At 43.6% G+C, this 20,470-nt stretch overlaps 2 pseudogenes across 1 annotated transcript in view; both read right to left on the reverse strand.

Moving 5' to 3' along the window:
• The window catches only part of LOC114261451 (profilin-1-like), a 251,880-nt pseudogene that overhangs the window by 76,344 nt on the left and 155,066 nt on the right, over positions 1–20,470 (reverse strand). The gene's annotated exons all lie outside the window — the stretch shown is intronic.
• The window catches only part of LOC145806247 (serine/threonine-protein kinase Aurora-2-like), a 34,052-nt pseudogene that overhangs the window by 5,810 nt on the left and 7,772 nt on the right, over positions 1–20,470 (reverse strand).

Here is a 20,470-nt window from a genome sequence, read left to right on the forward strand (position 1 = left end):
TCTCTGTCTTTGCTCTTTCTTCTATTGTCTCATGGTGGTGTTGTGATGATTAATGAAAATGTCTCACAATGTTTGAAAGCAATGCTCTATGTTCTTTCAATGAATCAATGAATGAAAAGTTTTTTTTTTCTTCTGTTTTTTTAATTTATTGTTTTGATTTTGTTTTATGAAAATGCAATGAAATCTGTCACATATCTGTCATGTGATTTTGAGTTTGAACCATTGAAAATTTTATTATTAGTCTTTTAATATATTAGATTTTGAAGCCAACAATGACCTACACAGTATTTGAGGTTTTATTTATAAAATAGCCACACAACAAGCCCAAAATCACATATTATCCATGGTTGAAAGTCTGCAATGCTCTTTGTTTTCTGCAAGTCTTTTTTTTTTTTCTTGATTTTTTATTTATAAAATAGCAACACAACAAGCCCAAAATCACATATTATCCATGGCTGAAAGTCTGCAATGCTCTCTGTTCACTGCAAATCTTTCTACTTCTTTTCTTTTTCTTTTTCTTTTTTTGTTGAGTTTTTATTATAAAATAGCAACAACAATCCCAATATCACATATTACCCATGGCTAAAAGTTTGCAATGCTCTCTGTTCTCTGCAAGTCTTCTTCTTCTCTTTTTTTTTTTTTGTTTTTTTTCCTTTGGTCTTTGTTGTTAGTGTGACAATCCCTCATGTTTTATTAGATAGTTTGGATAATATATGATAATGGCCTTGTGGCTGAAATATTTGATTGTGGTTGACCATACACAAGCCTACCATTTAATGCCCTCATCAACAAAATTTGATAATAGCCTTGTGACTGAAATATTTGATTATGGTCAACAGAATTTGTATTTGTGTTTTTTCCCATATGTGACCTATTTTGAATGATTTTTTTATTGATTTTTGGCAATTTATTTGATTGTGGTCAACAGAATTTGTATCTGTGTTTATTTCATGCATAATGTTTGCCCATTGCACAGTGTTTGTATATGCATTGCACACAGGTGGTGGTTGAGGAAGGAAGTGCACATGTTTGTGTTTTTTTTTTTTTTGAAGGAAGTGCACATGTTGAATTATGTTAAAAATTTGTAAACTTTTAAACTGTCAAACCAGTTTGCATCCATTTGCTAATCTGCTCAATCCGCATCCGCCGGATTGGCGGACAAATGCGGATTGATTTTCTCCAATCTGCCAATCCGGCGGACGGATGGCGAATTGGAAGTTTCGTGGTCGCAACCGACCCACGCCCACCCCTACTTTATAGGGAACTTCAAATCCACTTGCATAATCCTGTACAAAAAAGAATAAGCAAGCCATACCCCTAAGATTAAAATTAATTCACACTAAAAATATCTTATAATTTCATTCAACACAAACTCGTTCATAAAATTAACTTCAGAGGTAATTTTAAATCATCTCTAATCATCTTTATGCACTTTGCATTCCAAGCTCACCTTTTGTACGTGTCCGAGAGTTCTTTTGCTTCAAAAGGAGGAAACCCCATAAAAGGAACTCGTAGCACAAGGCACCAAGGCTCCATATATCTACATTTGCATCGTGCTCAAGACTCTCCACTGCAAAGAAAACAATACATGGCAGTTGATTACAATATGCTATAATGAGGTACTTTTCTTGCATTTCACATTGTAAACTCAAACACATAAATTATAGAGAGGAATAGCAAATAGTTTAAACAGTTGCATCCTATGTCAGATCAGATAAACATACCCATCTCAGGTGGAAGGTAATCAAGTGTGCCACACATGGTCTGCCTACTGCTGAAAGTGTGTACTGATCGACCAAAATCTGCAATTTTGAGTTGCCCCTAACAAAGAAATCCCACGTTGATAAAAATAAGCACAAGGTTTATCCTCTATTATCAATTAAAAAACTAAATGTAAGCTACTTACTTGTGAACCAACCAAAAGATTCTCTGGTTTAATATCTTTGTGTATAGCGATCCCGGTTTTCCTTTTCGTGCTTAACTGTAATCCGGATTCGATTTCGTAAGGGTGCTGTTGTCTTATCATCTTTCTATCCCTTTCTCTTTGTGTTCGAGCTTGGGGTTGTGTTGGGCAAGTTGGGAATAAGTTGGTTGCGTTTTAAAACGTAAAGTCTTTGCCCAGTTTTTGGTCCCTCCACTCGAGCGGCGCTTCTAACGCTCAAGCGGGACTCTGTTGTTGCTTGTCCGCTCGAGCGGGGGTGTTGGCGCTCGAGCGGGGAAATCACCCATCCAGTATTTCGTCTGCAGTGGTATACGCTCGAGCAGAGGATTGGACGCTCGAGCGGGAGTATGTGTCTGACGCTCGAGCGGGGAGTTTGACGCTCGAGCGGGCATCATGTTTGTAAAAGTTCTGGGAGCGTGCATCCGCCGCTCGAGCGGGAGACTGGACGCTCGAGCGGGGATCTGTGAGTGACGCTCGAGCGGGGAGTTCGACGCTCGAGCGGGGCGACTTTTATATAAAGCCGAGATCCGACCTTTTTGTTCACTTTTCAACATCTTTTCTCTCTCTTACTTTTCCAAAAAGGTATTTTGAGAGCTTCTCTCACTAAAACCCTAACTTCTCTCTTAGGATTGATCTAGTAGGAGTTGTTTTCTCACCTTGGGCCTTTACAAAAGTTGTGTTGATCGTCGAGGACTATATTCTAATCTGAAAATTTCGGGATTTGGAGCATTTTCGTTTCTTCGTCTCCTTCGTTGAGCCCCATCATTTGAGGTAGGATAACCTACTCCATCTTATGAGCTTTGTCTTTGAATTTTAGCATTTTGATATGTTGGGGGTTGTTGGGTAGTTTCGAGAAAGTTTGGGCCTTTGTGTAATTTTACAAAAGTTGGGGTTTTAAATATATAAACCTATATGCATGTTAGGCATAGAGAAATGAGATTAATGTTGGGACATTGATGGAAAGGGAACCTTAGGGTTGTTTTGTGAATTATGGTAATTTGCCCTAATTGGTTTAATTAATTAATGCATATAATTAATTGAAGAAAGCGAGGAATTGAATTGAGAATGTTGAAATTGGGAATGTATGGGATTAAAGAGTGTAGACAAATCATTTGTTGCTCACCTAATTGGAATGTTGATATATTATCCATTTGTGCATTTATTTCCTGCTTAGAAATAATTGCTTTGGGCTACCAGTGGAGGGTAGTGTTGATTGTGGTAGACAATGCATGATGATTAGGCAAACTAAAACTAATCAATCGGATGTGTCATAGAGTATGACGGTTGATAGAATACATTAAATTTATGTATTGAGTGATTGTGTATATGACCAATGTGTTTATATGCATCATGTGTAGATGGTTGGTAGAATACATTAACTTTATGTATTGATCGATTGTGTATATGACTCTGTGTTTATATGCATTGCTTGTGTAGAGGAGGAGATGGGGGATGTACTCTGCGGTTTAGGGGAAGATGGGGGATGTACCTCTAAACCGGATAGGATTGGGAGGAGATGGGGGATGAACTCCGTAGATACAGCTCATATGCTTGTCTAGAGAAGTGAAGATACAGCTCATATGCTTATCTTTGTGAAGTGTAGATATAGCTCATATGCTTGTCTAGTGAAGTGTAGATATAGCTCATATGCTTATCTGTTGTAGTATTGATATAGCTCATATGCTTATCTGTTGTAATATTGATATAGCTCATATGCTTATCTGTTGTAGTAGTGATATAGCTCATATGCTTATCTATTGAAAAGTTTGTTTGATTTGATATAGCACTAAAATGTATATCATCATCGTTTGTGAAGTATGGACGTAGTTTATGTGTTATTGATACAACACCAAAATGTGTATCCACCGTAAATTTTGAAAATGTTCTAGTGATGAACTATAATCTCATCAAAATGTTTTGGTAAGAGTACTGAGCCCTGTTTTCAAACCCAAAGTTGAACAAGAAATGAAAAGTGAATTGTAGCGTAGACTTGGTTGTCATGGAATTGAAATAAGATGTAAATGGAAGTGTAAGTATCGACCATCTATCAGTTGCTAATCTTTTAGGTATTGTTCATAGTCGGTTTAGTATATTTCTACTGGGCTGTGGCTCACCCTTTATGGGAACATCATTTTCAGGTACTGGTAGCATGCCACTTCTGAGGACATAGCTTGGGAGGCTTGGGGCAAACTTACTTTTGTTGCCTTATTTTTTTCCTTTTGATGTATTACATATAAATTCAAGCCAAGGGCTTAATGTGTAACCGAGTCAATACTCTCTTTTGTAACCAAGTGTTAACTTGGAAAGCTGTAAGCCCGTAGGGCATTTACTTTTGTTGTTAACGTGTAACACTTTTGTAATGAAGCACTTTGATGAATTGAGGAAATGTGGATCTTTTGTATATAAATGTATATTTATATTGATGGGTTTAATGTTATTTTTTTGAGGGCGTTACAACTTGGTATTAGAGCGTACCGGGTTCGAATACTTTGGGTACGTGGGAAGTGATTAGGATCACAATGGGTTTGTCTCGCTTGATAGAGACTTAGATGTAGTGTCATATGCTGTGTGCTGAATTGATAACATGCTTGTGTGACTATGTGGGTATGGGATTTAGTTTCTAGGATGTTGATTGGATCCTTGGGTTTCTGGGTGTCCTGTTGGAAAGGCACTTGATCAATGCTGTTTCTAACCGAAACTCTAGTAACGCCTTGGGACTATCATTATCCGGGAATGAAATTCGTAAGTGCTTATGTGTTTATGTGCTTACGTGGAGTGAATTGCAGTTGTCCATGTATTAGGACGTGAGTGTTTAGCTTTGGCACATGTATGAGTGTGCTAACGTGTCTCTGTTACTTTTACTAGGATGCCTAGGCGAGGAAGTTGCGATTTCCCTCCTTCCGCTCGGGAAGAGTTGTGGAAACAGTTTGTGGAGTTACGCCAAGGTACTACACCTTTGGTGCGGTTCGAAAGGTGGTTTGCTAATCTGTCGAGGTTTGCTCCAGAATTGGTGGAGACGGAGGACTTGCGCTGTTTCGAGTTTGAGAGTAAACTATGTGACGACATCCGTGTAAGGATAGTAGGGTCTTGGCTTAAAAGATATAGTGTGCTTGTTGAGGCAGCTGCCCATGTAGAGGTTGCGGTGCTAGCAATGGGGCAGAGTGGGGAGGGAGCCATCTCGGCAACTCCCGTGACTCAGGGTGTGGGTAGGCCTTTTAAGAGGCAGAGGGGTTTAAACCCGCAACAGAGAGGTCGGGCTAGAACTCCCCTTCTAGTGTCGGATTTGGGTTCGGAAGAATGTAAACAGAGGGGTGTCATTTGTTTCAAATGTCTACTGGGCCACAAGGTTTCGGGTTGCCCACAGAGGAAGGGGGCAGGGTTAGCAGTTCAACCAGTGGTTGTACCACCAGGCTCAGTTTCATTCGACTGGGCATATGTGCTTTGGGAATGTTGAAACATCTAAACTGTTTGTTTATCTATATGTATACATATGTGCTTTGTTTGTTAATTTCCCTGGAATGGGTGAATTGGAGCATGTTGTAGCTCTGAAGTTTTATCAATGTATAAAGTTGCTGTAAAACCATAAAAAAATTTTTTTTTTTTAGTATTAGGCGTGTGACTTGATTTGGGAAAGATGAGGGCTGAGGAGCCATGTTTTCAAAATTTGAAAGAACCACCGAGGGGTGCGTGTGTAGACTCGCCTGCGGAGGGGGACCTCGCTACAGTTCGGACTCTCGATTTGTGTCACGGTTCTAAATCTGAACCAAAGAATCCAAATCTGGCAAATCGTTTTGAGAAACAAATTTTTGAAAAAGTAGTGCCAAACATGGACTGCTTTGCCAGATACAGAGTCGCCACCTAAATATTTTAAAATGGGAGAATTTAGGAAACCCTGACTCGGTGCCGAAGGCCACATGTCCGTCATCACTGGAGTTGTCTTGGCTCGGGAGCTTGGGTACGATCGGGGAAGGTCAGCTATGAGCACCCCCTTTCGCCCGGTCCGAAGACCGGCCTCTACTAACCATGATATCCAATTTTGAAAACATTATGTGTTCTTATTCCGGTTATTAGCCTAGAATTACTATGTTATGCGCACAGCAAACAAGTATAGACTAGATTGCTAATTTGGAAATAAGCATTGCATATCCGTTTGTTTTGAAAAGTGCTTTGGAATTTGCTACTCGCAAGTAGGCTAAAACACGGATTTCAATGAGTCTTTCCAACTCAAACAATCCAACCTTCACCCACAGGCATTCAGGCAGTTTAACACATAAGCATCTAGCCACATGTTAAGCATGCTATCATGGCAACATTCACACTCATGCGATATGCTAAAGCGGAAATACTTGCATCGTACTCCGTGCCAAAACAATAAACTAGTTAGCAAACATGCATGTCCTAGTTCATGTTTGAATGTCTAAATGCAACGCATACAGGATGCAATCGAAGTAAGCTCGGCTAACCTAAGCATGGCATATGAAATGCGATTAATTGATGCACGTATTCAATTTGGAATTGAAGTACAGATGCAGTTAGCGTGATGTACCGAGCCTAATGCATGCGATACAAATGCATGAATGCACGCATGCATAGCATAAGGTATGCTAAATTAAACGTGCCCTAATCTACCATCATAAGCAGGTAAATAAAAGGGAAGAAAGAAGTGGGGTTGGAAGACATACACACCACTCACGCACACTTATTACAGATTTGCCCTCGCTCGGAGGGACCAAATAAATAATACAAATAATTAACTACGCAAGCTAATTAAATATTACAAATTGCCTAATCAACTAAGCAAAACAACTTAAGCTAAGAAAAATAGGAAAATTGCCTCGGGAAACGCACCGCCATGCATAGGTTGCCTCTGTTTTCCTTCCTTCACTTCTCTGGAGGCTGCCAAAACCTCAAGACTGCATCCCTGGACATTGGGGAGTACCACCGGCTGAGTGGGATTACCACCGGCAGTAGTATGTGGCCATCGACACAAAATGAATCTGTCGGCAGAGAAATTATTGCCGGCCGGCACTTTACACTGCCGGTCGGCAGAGTGTTCCTGCAGAATTTGCAAATGACAGCAACAGAGGGCAAGGCAAAGCATGGCAGCACAATTCAAAGCATGTATGCACCACTCATGCCCCTTATCATGTTTGTGACTCAAAAGGACATGTGCCTCGATTCTCGGACCACCAATCACACATTTCCATGCATGATGGCCCAAGGAATCAAGTATGCAATTTTCATGTCAAATGAAATGCAAACCAATCAAACAAACAAGGCCCAATTCCTATCACCAAGTCAAGGAATAAGGCATGCATGCAAGATGTTATGCAACCTAGGCATACAAGCTAAGGATGCAACATGGCATGGCAACAAACTTATGCAAGCATACAAGCAAACATGAGGCAATGCCAATCAATGTCAAGGTGGACTTAGGCATGGTTTAGGCAGCTCTAATAAGGCCTAAAACAAGGGCCAAAGTGCCATAATGAGGGACCAAATACACATGCACACATACATATGATTGAGGGCCAACACTTAGGCACAAATTAGACAACCCTCAAGGACACTTGAAAGGGGGCAATCATGGACTAATTAGCATGCATTATAAGCCTTGAAAACATGTAGGAAATGATGCCAAATTAACCTACTCATGCAAGCTATACATGCTACGAGGCCCAACGACCTAGAGTATGATCATATGACTCATGAAGCAAATGACCAAATTGAACGAAAACAGTCCCAAATCATGCAAAAACAAGCCTCAAGAATCACTTAGATGGCATCTAAGCAACCTAATCCTAGAGGTATACATCATGGCACAAATATGAAGCATGGAGCGTCAACTCTTGGAGCAACAAAAGGACCACAAAATGCAAACATTTAGGCATGCTAAAATGACTGAAATAACACATAGGGTGGTTCCAAACCACCAAATCGATGCAAAGATGTCATGCTACACATGCACATACTCAAGGCCAACAAGCCGGAATGCAAAGGAGCTATACTAAGCATGCCAAAATCAACCCAAACACTTATGGACAGACCTAAAACATGTCAAGATAGGCACAAAACCTTCACAAATCTAAGCCTAAAACATGCTCTAACAAGGGCTAACAACCTAAAGCACATTGAGGCAATATCATGGCATTACATGGTAGGTATGCTAAGCATGCATGGGGTACCAAAACCAATTTAAAATCATGTTATATTATGGATATATAAGCATGAAAAACAGCCTATACATGCTCAACACACACTCAAACATAGGCTCCCTTTAGAGACCAAAACAAGCCCTTTTCAAGGACAACAAGGAGAGGGGGTGGCCCTCTCCTTCTTGAGACTTCAAGGCACCATCTTCCCCACTGAAATCCCTCAAGATTTCAGTGATGAAGAAGCCCAAACACCAAAGTCTCGAAACTTGCACAAAATAGCACAAAAAGAGGCCTTTCAAGGCCTAAGGGTGTTCAAACTTACCCAAACCACAAAAAACTCTTAACAAACAACCAAGAGGGCTTAAAAACAGAACTTTTTTGTATTATACACTAAGCTCAAAAACGATTTTAAGATAGGTAGAAATACAATGAAAGATTGGGGAATATAAAGGCTAGATTCTTACCCTTGAAGATCCCTTCACAAATGGTGCTCCAATGACCTTCCTTGGCTTGAATCCAACACCAAAACACTAAAATCAGTCCCTTAGAACCTCAGTAATCAAAGGAAGGTGAAACACTAGGTGTTTGTGTGCAATAGTAAGACACAAAACACCTAGAACACAAAGAGAGTAAAAGAGAGATAGAGTGTATATCTAACCCTAACCCTAAAACCAGAGCTCTCCTCTGTCTTCTCCCTCTCTAAAATGTCTAAAGTCTCTAACCCCTTCAACCAAGAGAGAGCCCCTCTCTATATAGAAGCTTTTGTCTTGTAAAGCTTACATGACAAGCTTCATAAGAGGGAGATCCCTCCATACACGTGTATGGAGGAGAGCAAAAGCAAGACAGCTGTCTTAAAATATCTACAAAAGCAGATGCACAGTAGTCAGCCAGCCAAAAATGCCATCTTGGCCAAAAAGAGTGCCGACCGGCACTAAAAAGTGCTGACCGGCAAAAAAATGTGCCGGCCGGCAACATACATTGCCGGTGGCAGCAAAAACCAACCGGTGGCCTCTAGCCACTGCCGGTGGTGGGTGGGGATGGTCCACAAGCCCTACCCTGCCCCTCCAAGGCAAAACACAAGTGTTTGGTGCAAAACCAGACACTAGACGGTCGAGTTCGGAGATCCTGAGACAAGGCGCGTAGCCGAGACCTCCGGGAACTCCAAACGAACACAAACATGGATGATCACCGAGTGTTCAAACGGTGACGTCCAAGTCTTGAGGACGGTCAAAAATGGGGTGTCTACAGTTGCCCCTCTTTGACAGAACTCGAAAGTCATAACAATGACGGGAGTGAATGTCAAAGCCCAGAGACGACCCATTTTTGACAAGGCCGAAGACTTAGACAAACATGCAAGGCAAATAAGGTATGCGCCCGAAGGCAGGGGCAAAATGCAAGACAATGCATGAAGCCGAGCATAACTTATGATCATGCAAAGAAAGCTGTAATGAAGCATACATGCGACAATTTTAAGCTAGCATACACCAAACTACACTACAATACAGAAAGGATGTAAGAGTATTATGCAATTCTCGATACGTCTCACTCGGAGGATAGAATACCTGTGCGGTTCGTCTGGTTGCACCAGCCTCAAATGAACCGTACATACAATATCGTGCCTGCAAAGAAAACAAACTTAACAGGTACAATATTGTTAGCAACATGCATGACAATGCAAGATGGATGCAAGACGATATGCAATATATACAAAACAATGTATAAACAATGCAAATGAAGATGCAATGTAATTGAAACAATGCAAGCTATATGCAAAGCAATTGAATCGTGATTCAATCACGAGTGGTTCAAAACCACACCTATGTCAAATAGATTGATGGAGGTAACAAGTCTGTCTACCATAGAACGGTCAACTGAACTATGAGCATTGTAGACAGACGCAAGAACAAGTATTGGGTGGAATTGACATAAGTGGGGAAACGACCCGCTGGAGAGAGGACTACGATCCTAATGTCGGATGCAAAAATTACACTACAATGTAATATAGATATGGATATGTGTAACAAGTCCGCGGGGGACCCCGCTACAGTTCGGACTCTCGATTTGCGTCACGGTTCTAAATCTGAACCAAAGAGTCCAAATCTGGCAAATCGTTTTGAGAAACAGATTTTTGAAAAAGTAGTGCCAAACATGGACTGCTTTGCCAGATACAGAGTCGCCACCTAAATATTTTAAAATGGGAGAATTTAGGAAACCCTGACTCGGTGCCGAAGGCCACATGTCCGTCATCACCGGAGTTGTCTCGGTTCGGGAGCTTGGGTACGATCGGGGAAGGTCAGCTATGAGCACCCCCTTTCGCCCGGTCCGAAGACCGGCCTCTACTAACCATGATATCCGATTTTGAAAACGTTATGTGTTCTTAAACCAATTATTAGCCTAGAATTACTATGTTATGCGCGCAGCAAACAAGTATAGACTAGATTGCCTAATTTGGAAATAAACATTGCATATCCGTTTGTTTTGACAAAATGTTTTGGAATTTGCTACTCGCAAGTAGGCTAAAACACGGATTTCAATGAGTTTTTCCAACTCAAACAATCCAACCTTCACCCACAGGCATCCAAGCAGTTTATCACATAAACACTTAGCCGCATGGCAAACATGCTGTCATGGTAGCATTTACACTCATGCGATATGCTAAAGCGGAAATACTTACATAGTACTCCGTGCCAAAACAAGAAACTAGTTAGCAAATATGCGTGCCCTAGTTCATGTTAAATTGCCTAATGCAACACATATAGGATGCAATTAGGTAGGCTCGGCTAACCTAAGCATGGCATATGAAATGCGATTAATTGATGCACGTATTCAATTTGGAATTGAAGTACAGATGCTGTTAGCGTGATGTACCGAGCCTAATGCATGCAATACAAATGCGTGAATGCACGCATGCATAGCATAAGGTATGCTAAATTAAACGTGCCCTAATCTACCATCATAAGCAGGTAAATAAAAGGGAAGAAAGAAGTGGGGATTGGAAGACATACACACACTCACCCACACTTATTACAGATTTGCCCTCGCTCGGAGGGACCAAATAAATATTACAAATTAATTAACTACGCGAGCTAATTAAATATTGCAAATTTCCTAATCAACTAAGCAAAATATCTTAAGCTAAGAAAAATAGGAAAATAGCCTCGGGAAACGCGCCGCCATGCATAGGCTGCCTCTGTTTTCCTTCCTTCACTTTTCTGGAGGCTGCCAAAACCTCAGGACTGCTTCCTTGGATGCTGGGAAACATCACCAGCTGAATGGAATTTCCACCGGCAGTGTGGTTTAGCCACCGGCACAAAGTGAAGCTATCGGCAGATAAAATATTGCCGGTCGGCACTTGACACTGCCGGTCGGCAAAGAAAGCCTGCAGAACCTGCAACTCACAGCAACAGAGGGCAAGGCAAAGCATGGCAGCACAATTCAAAGCATGCATGCACCACTCATGTCCCTTATCATGTTTGTGACTCAAAAGGACATGTGCCTCGATTCTCGGACCACCAATCGCGCATTTTCGTGCATGATGGCCCAAGGAATCAAGTATGCAATTTTCATGTCAAATGAAATGCAAACCAATCAAACAAACAAGGCCCAATTCCTATCACCAAGTCAAGGAATAAGGCATGCATGCAAGATGCAATGCAACCTAGGCATACAAGCTAAGGATGCAACATGGCATGGCAACAAACCTATGCAAGCATACAAGCAAACATGAGGCAATGCCAATTAATGTCAAGGTGGACTTAAGCATGGTTTAGGCAACTCTAATAAGACCTAAAACAAGGGCCAAAGTGCTACAATGAGGGACCAAATACACATGCACACATACATATGTTGAAAGGCCAACACTTAGGTACAAATTGAACAACTCTCAAACACATTTGAAAGAAGGTATTCATGGACTAATTAGCATACATTGTAAGCCCTAAAATCATGCTATAAAATGATGCCCAAATCATGTTAAACAAGATAGGCAAATGCATGCAAGCATGGTCCAAATACTTGAGGCAAGTCATGAAGCTTTGAAACACATTTAGCATAACAATCACGGCATGCATTAAACAACTAAAAACAGATTTTTAGCATGTTAAAACAAGGCTAAAGGACTACTTAGATGGCATCTAAGTGGCTCCAATTTAGAGGTATGCACAATGGTCAAAACACGGAGCATGCAACACATGCTTTCAAAGCATCAAAGGGGTAACTAAAGCAAGCATACAAGCATACTATAAGGTCTGAAATGACATGGTGGATGACTCTAAACCACTAAATCAAGACAAGAATGTCATGCTATACATGCATATACTTAAGGCCAACAAGCCGGAATGCAAAGGGGCTATATTAAGCATGCCCAAATCAACCCAAACACTTATGGACAGACCTAAAACATGTCAAGATAGGCACAAAACCTTCACAAATCTAAGCCTAAAACATGCTCTAACAAGGGCTAACAACCTAAAGCACATTGAGGCAACATCATGGCATTACATGGTAGGTATGCTAAGCATGCATGGGGTACCAAAACCAATTCAAAATCATGTTATATTATGGAAATATAAGCACGAAAAACAGTCTATACATGCTCAACACGCACTCAAACATAGGCTCCCTTTAGAGGCCAAAACATGCCCTTTTCAAGGACAACAAGGAGAGGGGGTGGCCCTCTCCTTCTAGAGACTTCAAGGCACCATCTTCCCCACTGAAATCCCTCAAGATTTCAGTGGTGAAGAGGCCCAAACACTAAAGTCTCGAAACTTGCACAAAATAGCACAAAAAGTGGCCTTTCAAGGCCTAAGGGTGTTCAAACTTACCCAAACCACAAAACACTCTTAACAAACAACCAAGAGGGCTTAAAAACAGAACTTTTTTGTATTATACACTAAGCTCAAAAACGATTTTAAGATAGGTAGAAATACAATGCAAGATTAGGGAATAAAAAGGCTAGATTCTTACCCTTGAAGATCCCTTCACAAATGGTGCTCCAATGACCTTCCTTGGCTTGAATCCAACACCAAAACACTAAAATCAGTCACTTAGAACCTCAGTTTCAAAAGGAATGTGAAACACTAGGTGCTTGTGTGCAATAGTATGGATTAAAACACACACAAGAGTAATATAGAGATAGGATGTATATGTAACTCAAACCCTAAAACCAGAGCTTGGTCTGTATTTTCCTCTCTCTAAAATGTCTAAACTCTCTAACCTCTTCAACCAAGAGAGAGCCCCTCTCTATATAGAAGCTTTTGTCTTGTAAAGCTTACAAGACAAGCTTCATAAGAGGGAGATCCCTCCATACACGTGTATGGAGGGGAGCAAAAGCAAGACAGATGTCTTAAAATATCTGCAAAAGCAGATGCACAGTAGTCGGCCGGCCAAAAATGCCATTTTGGCCAAAAAGAGTGCCGACCGGCACTAAAAAGTGCTGACCGGCAACAAAATGTGCCGGCCAGCAACATACATTGTCGGTGGCAGCAAAAACCAGCCGGTGGCCTCTAGCCACTGCCGGTGGTGGGTGGGGATGGTCCACAAGCCCTACCCTGCCCCTCCAAGGCAAAACACAAGTGTTTGGTGCAAAACCAGACACTAAACGGTCGAGTTCGGAGATCCTGAGACAAGGCGCGTAGCCGAGACCTCCGGGAACTCCAAACGAACACAAACATGGATGATCACCGAGTGTTCAAACGGTGACGTCCAAGTCTTGAGGACGGTCAAAAATGGGGTGTCTACAGTTGCCCCTCTTTGACAGAACTCGAAAGTCATAACAATGACGGGAGTGAATGTCAAAGCCCAGAGACGACCCATTTTTGACAAGGCCGAAGACTTAGACAAACATGCAAGACAAACAAGGTATGTGCCCGAAGGCAGGGGCAAAATGCAAGACAATGCACGAAGCCGAGCATAACTTATGATCATGCAAAGAAAGCTGTAATGAAGCATACATGCGACAATTTTAAGCTAGCATACACCAAACTACACTACAATGCAGAACGGATGTAAGAGAATTATGCAATTCTCAATACGTCTCACTCGGAGGATACAATACCTGTGCGGTTCGTCTGGTTGCACCAATCTCAAATGAACCGTACATACAATATCGTGCCTGCAAAGAAAACAAACTTAACAGGTACAATATTGTTAGCAACATGCATGACAATGCAAGATGGATGCAAGACGATATGCAATATATACAAAACAATGTATAAACAATGCAAATGAAGATGCAATGTAATTGAAACAATGCAAGCTATATGCAAAGCAATTGAATCGTGATTCAATCACGAGTGGTTCGAAACCACACCTATGTCAAATAGATTGATGGAGGTAACAAGTCTGTCTACCATAGAACGGTCAACTGAACTATGAGCATTGTAGACAGACGCAAGAACAAGTATTGGGTGGAATTGACACAAGTGGGGAAACGACCCGCTGGAGAGAGGACTATGATCCTAATGCCGGATGCAAAAATTGCACTACAATGTAATCTATATGGATATGCTAGGAAGATGGCGATGGTTATGGCACGCGGGCCAAACCAAATCTTGCCTAGGAAAGGCATGTACGCATACAGGCCATGTTTAACATAGAACGGTCTACTGAACTATGCTTCGACACGAGAAGTATGGGCACATACCAGACCAAGCTCAACATGGAAAGGCGCAAGCCATAGATGGAAGTGATGCAATGAATGCATGGAAACTAGAATGCAATGGATATGGCACGCGGGCCAAACCGAATCTTGCCTAGGAAAGGCATGTACACATACAAGCCATGTGTAACACAGAAAAGGTGCCGCAACCCTCAAACCAACGTACCAGCGTGGAATCGGTGCGATACACATGCAGAACTGTGTTTTAACATGAAAAGTAAGGGCACATACCAGGCCAAGCTCAATCATGGAAAGGTGCAAGCCAAGGTGAGAAGCGATGCAATGAATGCATGCAATCTACAATACAATGGATATGGCACGCAGGCCAAACCAAATCTTGCCTAGGAAAGGCATGTACGCATACGAGCCATGTGTAACACAGAAAAGGTGCCGCAACCCTTAAACCAACATACCAGCGTGGAATAGGCGCGATACACATGTAGAACTGTGTTTTAACATGAACAGTAAGGGCACATACCAGACCAAGCTCAACCTGGAAAGGTGCAAGCCAAGGTGAGAAGCGATGCAATGAATGCATGCAATCTGCAATGCAATATCTACAAATATGCAATGGAATGGATATTTACAAAAATGCATGACAATGCATGTTGATGCAATGACTATGATTGCAGTTTTCCCTATCTTACCAATAGGGCGATATACTAGGTTGGTTCAGTATCCAGAACTGAGGCGCAGACATGTTGCCTCAATCTATGGGGCTTCCATACAGATTTCAAGCCGAGGGTACACCCCTGGGTATTTAAACCAGACTTTAGTCTCGGAACTCCCGAACCTTTGCGTTCTAGGCATAAGTCGTTCGAACTCTAGTTTCCACCGTCCCAGTTGGTCTTCTAGGAACTCACCGCAAACATAGGCCGGTGGCTTTACCAGACCACCGAAAGTCGTTCGGGCACGACAAACACCAAAGGACTTGCACCTTCAAAGGATTTAAGGTCTCCTAGACCGGAATGCAAAATGTATGCATGACAATGTAACTATATATTTTTTGTTATGAAATGCAAAGGTTTGAAGTGCGCGACCACGCGCGACTTTTGATACGCATGACAATGCAAGCGAACTGTGCACATCAATGTGCCAAAGGTCTTACACCTTCCAAGGATTTAAGGTCTCCTAGACCGTGAAATACCTGTCCGGCTCGTCTGGTTGCACCAGCTTCAAATGAACCGTACATACAATATCGTGCCTGCAAAGAAAACAAACTATACAGGTACAATATTGTTAGCAATATGCATAGTAGTGTACTCGAAATGCGTGACAGCGCAAAGCAAGTGGGGAGCATAACAATGCTGTGAAAATACGAACATGTAAGTGGAGCATGCGGTCTACGCAGGCAAAAATGCAATGAGATGCGCGAAACCGCGCAACGGAATGCAATGCACAAAACAGCGTGACGGTTTGAAATGCACAAAACAGTGCGATGATTCGAATTGCACAAAAATAGTGCGATGGTTTGAAATGCACAAAACAGTGCGACAATTTGAAATGCACAAAACAGTGCGCCGGTTTGAAATGCACAAAACAGTGCGACGATTTGAAATGCACAAAACAGTGTGACGATTTGAAATGCACATGGGGCAACTTTTGGATCTTGTAAAAGCCAAAAGGATACGAAAAGGATACAATCTTGCATGGGTTGGAGTGCTACGCACTGGGCATTTTAAAATAGGGTTTCCAAACCCTATTTTCTCATTCCTCTTCCGCCGAAATCCTTCACACTCTCTAGAGCGTTTTTCTCTCCCCGTTTCTCCATTTCTTCGCGTTCTACGCCCGTTTCGTCGTCGGATTCGCGATTTTCTTCGCGTTTCGGACATTTTCAACCGATCACATTTTCGTTTCGGTGCCTCGTTTGGCGTTCCCGCCTTTTCGGGGTTTGTTCCCCTCGTTTCCCTCTTCATTCCCGTGCCTTTTCACATCTCGGCCTTTCCGGCCATTTCCGACCCTCTCGGGAGTTGACTTTTCAGTTGACTCTTCGTATTCCGGCCCGGCTTTCCTTCCCCCGGCCATTTTCTCATCATTCTTGACATGACGGACGACATTCCACGCGGCGGGACTCCCCCGGACCACGAGATGGATCCCGGGGTCGAGCTCCTACCGTTGAGCGAGCGCCCGTTCGACCCGGCGACCTACCGACCGGCGATCCATGTTCTGCCCCCAGACAGCCTGCGTCAGTTCCGGAGCTTTGAGAGGCACGTGGCGCCCGAGCTATTGCTGCGCGAGCCTACCTCCCACCTTTCTTTCGGCGCTTCCGAGGTAACTTTCTTTCTTCTGTTTTACTTTCCGCAATGTAGGATACAAAAACTGTCATAGCTAGTTGTATTCTTTAACTGCTGAAAACTGATATGCTGTAGACTGTAGTTGACTGTAAACATACATACAACTGATATCTGTTTGAGACTGGCACATGCACACACACTGCACTAACCCCGGATCACTCAAACACACGGCGCACACTGTATTTCACTGCAAACACACCGGTACCCGATACTTGTCTGAATCTGTTAAATTTGCACACATGCTATATCTGTTCTGAACCCCCCAAACATGTTGACGCATCACACATTGTAGTTTCACTATAAGCACACCGGCACCCGGTATTTGTTCAAATCTATCTAACTTGCACGCATGCCATATCTGTATGCTTCCCCAAACTGCATTTTGAACGTTGTCTTGCAATTTGTTATTTTCTGTTTACAGAAGGATTCCCATACCATCCGCGGGTATGGGAACACTGGCGCTCGGGAGTGGTACGGCGAGCTCCCTGATGCAGTCCGGCGCATCGTGGATCGAGCAGGTTTCGGCGCCTTCTGCCGAGGACTCTCCAGGCTCTCCACATGCAGACCTCTACTCGCCACTCTGGCAGAGAGGTGGTGGGACACCACGGATTCTTTTCACTTTTCCACTGCAGGGGACATGACGATGACCCCTTACGATTTCTCGATGCTCACAGGCATCGGGGTAGGGGGTGATCCGATCCCCTTTGACATCGACATGGATGAGTGGACCGCCGCTCAGGTCCATCTGCTAGGTGAGGCCCCACCTCTTGCTCGTCCGGGCTTCGTGCGGTACTCCTGGTTTGAGGTGCAGTTTCGGGTCCAGCCCGTGTTGGAGGAGGAGGCGCAGATGACCCAGGAGAACGTGGAGAGGTATGCTCGCGGCTTCCTCATGTTCCTGTTTGGGACGACTATCTTCGCCGACCGGGCGAACACCATGCCTCTCTGCCTTCTCAGCGCACTGGTGGACGTCCGGGACATTTTGCACTATGATTGGGGTGGCGCCGCTCTGGCCACCCTCTATGGATACATGAGCTCGGCTTCCCGCGGCAGCGGCCAGCTACTCAGAGGCTACTGGCGGGCTTGGGAGGTACATTTCTTCTCCGCTTTTCATTTCTGCTTTCTGCTTTCTGTATTCTGTACACTGTACACACTGTAGTCTGCTTTATATTTGCTGTATACTGTACACACGGCACACACATACATTCTGCTTTACACTGACTGCACACTGCTCACACTGTACACTATACACAATACACTGCACAACACACGGCTCTGCCATTTCTGCTTTATGCTGTATTCTGCTTTATCTGATAAATGCACTGGTATTTATCTTGCAGTTGTGGGTTTACGCCTACTTTCCTAGGCTCGCTCCCGTGCCTGTCGCGGAGACCCCTCTGGTCGTCCCCTTCTCACGGCGATTTGATGGGAGATGCACCCGGCGGCCACGAGAGACATTCGGTTTCTTCCGCCGATATTTTGACACCATTACCCCTGCTGAGGTATGTTTTACTTGCAGTTCGTTTAAGCTTCGCTTTTCCACTGTATATTTCAAAAATAGTAGATAACAAACTGTCTGTCACTTTCAGATCACTTGGCGGCCGTGGGCTCCGTTGCCGGCGGTGACGCGGGATCGGTTTGCCGGTGCGGAGGAGACCTCGTGTTTCCGGATCTTGCTAGAGGGCCCGGTCTGTCGGGCTTGGTACCTGGGTGAGAATTTCCTACGCCAGACCCTAGGGTTACCTGAGCAGATAGTCCCGATTCACCCTCCTACGGACATGAGGGAGACCGAGAGGCTCACGACCGAGCAGATGGACGATTACACCGTTGGCTGGGAGGAGGCCGGCTTCAGAGGCGTCGGCGACTACCGGGAGTATGTGCAGACATACCTGATGCGACCTCTGAGTGGCGGCCGTCGAGCAGAGGGGGCCAGGCCCATGGCGCCGGCGGCTGGAGTAGGAGCAGGAGTTGTGAGAAAGGCCCGGGTCCGTGGCAGGGGCGGAGTGCAGGGAGGACGGGGAGCTGGCTGGCCCCCCCTGCCCGCTGCATTGACTTTTCGAGGGCAGAGTGGGTCGACCTATCAGATCCCCTTCGCCCCTCCACCAGCTGGTCACGAGTTCACCGACGTCCCCGATTTACCTCCGGTATGTACTACTGCATTTTGTACAGTCATTTCCTTTTAGTTTATTTGATATTCCACAGAATATTAATGCATCTGACACTTTTGCAGGCTTCTTCTGAGTACACCCGTCAGTCGTTGGCGATGAATGCCTCGATGATGGGGATGCTTCAGCGGACTTTCGATCTCCTGGCCCTCTACAGCATCCCGGTATGTTCTTCTGACACTGGCCTCAAACCAATCATACACTGCTTCACATAGTCTAATGCACGGCACAACACCTGATACACTGATCTCACAGTATCTGATACACTGCATACACTGCATTCTGCACTGTACTCCACACTGATAAACTGCTCACGGCATTTACACACTGTACTCAGACACTGCATTCTGCATTGATAAACTGCTCACGGCATTCTCTCACTGTACTCATACACTGCATTCTACATTGATGAACTGTTCACAGTATACTGATGTATTTCCCTCTTATGTACTTTTTCAGCCTCCTTTCCAGATTCCCATGGCAGGCGGCGCTCCAGCTGGACCTTCTGTCCCGGCTCGAGGGAGAGATGAGGAGGGCCGAGTATTCCCCCGCTCCAAGGCGGGGCGCGCTCATGTTGGGAGTAGCTCACGAGCTCCAGTCCTGGACGATGATGATGACGAGGATTCAGAGGTGGAGGCAGACGCGGAGTCAGAGTCATCAGAGGAGGAGACCGGCGACGGCACTAGCTCGGGCTCTGACGACGATGCTGATGATGCTCCTGGACCCTCGTCCAGGAAGAGGACTAGGACGGAGTGATGGCCCCCCTCCCGGAGTGCTCGATACAGATACAGATTTTTGATATTTTTCTTCTTTTTTGTACTTTCTCTTTTGGTAGGTAGTTAGATTACCTTGTACTGCCGCAGGCAGATTTTTGTTTCCAAAACTTGTACATTTGAAAAGATGATGAAATGAAACAGGCTTTTTATCTTAAAAAGTGTTTACATCCATATGTCTTTACATTTCAAACTTTGCATCGCATCACACCATATTACACCGCAATGTAAATGAAATTGATTGGTTGTCTGAAAATTAAACACTTGCACTGTAATAATCAGATAACTAAACAGCCAACAGCAAAATAACCCAAGTAACCCACTGGCTGATTTTGGACACACAGCCCTCACTCTGTTGGGGATTAATCTATATACAGCCCATAACACAACATTCGGTTTATTCTGCACACACAGCAAATCCAGAACAAACAGCCCAATCTGACAAGATGGACTACGGAGGTGAAACCAGCTGGAGTTGTAACACAA

Source organism: Camellia sinensis, chromosome 13 (assembly GCF_055761805.1).
Source record: "Camellia sinensis isolate YWXY chromosome 13, ASM5576180v1, whole genome shotgun sequence".
NCBI lineage: Eukaryota > Viridiplantae > Streptophyta > Magnoliopsida > Ericales > Theaceae > Camellia > Camellia sinensis.